Here is a 3,935-nt window from a genome sequence, read left to right as displayed (position 1 = left end):
TGTTGGAATCTATTGGTCAGTACGATCCTGGATATCGTGGCCTATCGTATCATGAGGCTAGGGTACCTTGGCTTGAAAGGGCAGTGAAGAGAACATCGACATTGAGAGCTAAGCACGAAGAGGCTTGGAAGGAATATGGTTGCTCAATTATGTTAGATGGGTGTGAAAGGGAAATGTGCCCTTGGACAATTTCTATAATGTTTTGGTGATTAAGTGTCCAACACATTTAATTGAGTTCTAATGTGCAAAATAAAGTGAGAAGTGCAAATCAAGGAAAAAGGTATGTTTCTAGACTTGGTGAATTGTTTTGTGTACTAACATGGTTATCCAAGTGCTAGAAACAGTGACTAAAGAAGAAGAAAGGAAAAGGGAAAAGCTTGGCTCTATGCAGCCAATCTTCAGCTCGGCTTGGCACACCGGACTGTCCGGTGGTGCATCGGACAATGTCTGGTGCGCCAGACTGGTCCGCGTGAAAAGGCCGCTCTCGGGACTCGACGACGGCGTACGACTATAATTCACCGGACTGTCCGATGAGTCATTCGCGGTGAACTCGTCGGCCTCGAGAAAAGCAAAGGGGTGACGTGGCTATAATTCATCGGACTGTCCGGTGGTGCACCGGACTGTCCGGTGAGCCAATGGTCTCATGCGCCAACGGTCGGCCGCGCAATCTTTGCGCGACACGTGGACTGCTCCAACGGTCGGCTGGTGCACCGGACTGTCCGGTGTGCACCGGACTGTCCGGTGTGCACCGGACAGTGTCCGGTGCGCCAATCAGCCCAGAGGAGCAATGGTCGGATATGCCAAATTTGGAATGAGATCAAGCACCGGACCGTCTATAGGACCTGTCCGGTGGCGCACCGGACTGTCCGGTGCGCCACTCGACAGAAGGCAAGGATAGCCTTTCATGTTGATCTTCAACGGCTCCTAGCTGCCTTGGGGCTATAAAAGGGACCCCTTGGCGCATGGAGGAGTCACCCAAGCATTCACTAAGCATCCTAAGACTCCAACTTCACGCATTCGATTCTTTGTGATAGTGATTTGAGCTCCATTTGAGTTGTGAACTCCGTGCGTTGTGTTTCGAGCTCAAGTCGTGACTTGTGTGCGTGGTTGTGCTGCGTATTTGAGTCTTGTGTGTGTTGCTCTTCCCAACCTTACTCTTGTGCATTCCTTGTGATCAATTTTGTAAGGGCGAGAGGCTCCAACTTGTGGAGATTCCTCGCAAACGGGAAGAAGACTATAAGGAAAAAAGTTGTGGTATTCAAGTTGATCATTGGATCACTTGAAAGGGGTTGAGTGCAACCCTCGCCCATTGGGACGCCACAACGTGGAAGTAGGCAAGTGTTACTTGGCCGTACCACGGGATAAAATCGCGTGTCTCTTGTGTTGATCTCTCTGTGATTGTTTGTGTTCACAAGAACTCGCTTCAAGCTACTTAGCCGTACTAACACTCATAACTAAGTTTTGTGGCTATTAGTGTTTGATTTTTACAGGATCACCTATTCACCCCCTCTAGGTGCTCTCAATTGGTATCGGAGCCGTACTCTTCATCTAAGGGACTAATCGCCCGAAGAGATGGATCCTAAGGGAAAGGGGATGGTGGTCAACGACAAGGAAAATGAGTCCTTCCTCAACGAGCCTAGAGACGACAAGCCAACCAACTCAGGCTCGAGTCACAAGAAAAGAGACAAAAAGAAGAAGAGGCGCATCAAGAAGATCATCTACTACGACAGTGATGCCTCGTCTTCTTCACCACACGACGACGACGATGACTCCTCGTCAAAAAAGAAACCGGTTAATCAAACTATTCATTTGATTATTCTAGTATTCCGTACAATTCTAATGCTCATTTGTTATCAATTCCTCTTGGAAAACCTCCCCACTTTGATGGAGAAGACTATTCTTTCTGGAGTCATAAAATGCGTAGTCATTTATTTTCTCTCCATCTTAGTATCTGGGAAATTGTTGAAAACAGAATGCACTTTGATAGTACTGACAATGCCATGTTTATTAATGAGCAAATTCATAAAAATGCCCAAACCACTACTGTTTTGCTAGCATCTCTGTGCAGGGATGAATACAACAAGGTTAGCGGCTTGGACAATGCAAAGCAGATCTGGGGCACCCTCAAGATATCTCATGAGGGAAACGACGCCACCATGATCACCAAAATGGAGTTGGTGGAAGGCGAACTAGGGAGATTCGCCATGATCAGGGGTGAAGAGCCAACACAAACCTACAACAGGCTGAAGACACTGGTCAACAAGATTAGAAGCTATGAAAGCATAAGATGGACGGATCACGACATCATCCGACTCATGCTCAGGTCCTTTACAGTTATTGACCCCCATCTTGTGAACCTTATCCGTGAAAATCCCAGATACACAAAGATGACGCCCGAGGAGATACTCAGAAAATTTGTAAGCGGGCGGATGATGGTTAAGGAGGCAAGGTATGTAGATGACGCCTTAAACGACCCTCCGCTCGTCTACGAGCCGCAGCCTGTTGCGCTCAAGGCAACTAGCAGCAAGGAAGCACTACCAAGCAAGGTAGCTCAAGTGGAGGCTGCCGGCCTCAACAAAGATGAAATGTCGCTTATCATTAAGCGCTTCAAGACCGCACTTAAAGGACGCAAGGAGTACCCCAACAAGAATAAAACAAGAGGAAAACACTCCTGCTTCAAATGCGGTAAGACTGGTCATTTTATTGCTCAATGTCCCGATAATGAAAATGACCAGAGACAAGAAATACATGGGCAGAAGGAGAAGAAGAAAAGCTATCGGAAGGCGAAAGGCGAGGCTCATCTTGGAAAAGAATGGGATTCCGACTGCTCCTCATCCGACTCCGACGATGAGGGACTGGCGGCCTCGACTTTCGACAAGTCGTCGCTCTTCCCCAACGAACGCCACACTTGCCTCATTGCCAAGGAGAAGGTAAGTGTTCGAGATTCCCCTAAGTACTCTACTTCTAGTGATGAGGATTCCTCCAATGATGAAGTAGATTACTCTAGTCTATTTAAAGGTTTAGATAGAGCCAAAGTAGAGAAAATTAATGAATTAATCGATGCTCTAAATAAAAAGGATAGATTATTAGAAAAACAAGAGGATATTTTATATGAGGAACATGACAAATTTGTTAGTGTGCAAAAATCCCTTGCATTAGAAATTAAGAGAAATGAAATGTTATCCTCTGAATTGTCTGTTTGCCATGAATCGGTCTCTAGTTTAAAGAGTTTAAATGATGAACTAAATGCTAAGCTAGAGGAAGTTAATAAATCTAGTTCCTGTGTAGAACATGTTGTTATTTGCAATAGATGCAAGGACTTTGATGTTAATTCTTGTGATGAACACCTTATTCTATTGCTAAACTAAATGATGAGGTGGCAAGTCTTAATGCTCAACTTAAGACTTGCAAAATTGATTTTGATAAGTTGAAATTTGCTAGGGATGCTTACACCGTTGGTAGACACCCCTCAATTAAGGATGGACTTGGTTTTCGAAAGGAAGCCAAGAACTTAACAAGCCAAAGGGCTCCCATTCTCAACAAGGAGAAAGGAAAGGCCCCTATGGCTAGTAGTACTCAAAGGAATCATGCTTTCATTTATAATAGGAAAATTGCTAGTCATTCCAATTATAATAGAAGTTATGATCATGATGCTTTTGATTCACATGCTATGTTTGCCTCTAGTTCTACTTTTGTTCACGGTAGAAGTAGGCCTAGGAGAAATCATGTTGTGCATCATGTGCCTAGGAAAGTGTGTAATGAATCTACTACTGTTTTCCATGCTTGCAACACTTCTTTTGTTCTTTCATGTAAAAATGTAAAAGTAGTGGCTAGGAAATTGGGATCCAAATGCAAGGGAGACAAAACTTGCATATGGGTTCCACAAATTATTGTGACTAACCTTGTAGGACCCAACAAGAGTTGGGTACCTAAAA

This window comes from Zea mays, chromosome 4, assembly GCF_902167145.1.
Source record: "Zea mays cultivar B73 chromosome 4, Zm-B73-REFERENCE-NAM-5.0, whole genome shotgun sequence".
Lineage (NCBI taxonomy): Eukaryota > Viridiplantae > Streptophyta > Magnoliopsida > Poales > Poaceae > Zea > Zea mays.
The sequence above is the reverse complement of the archived record's forward strand: the minus strand, read 5'-3'. Positions refer to the sequence as shown.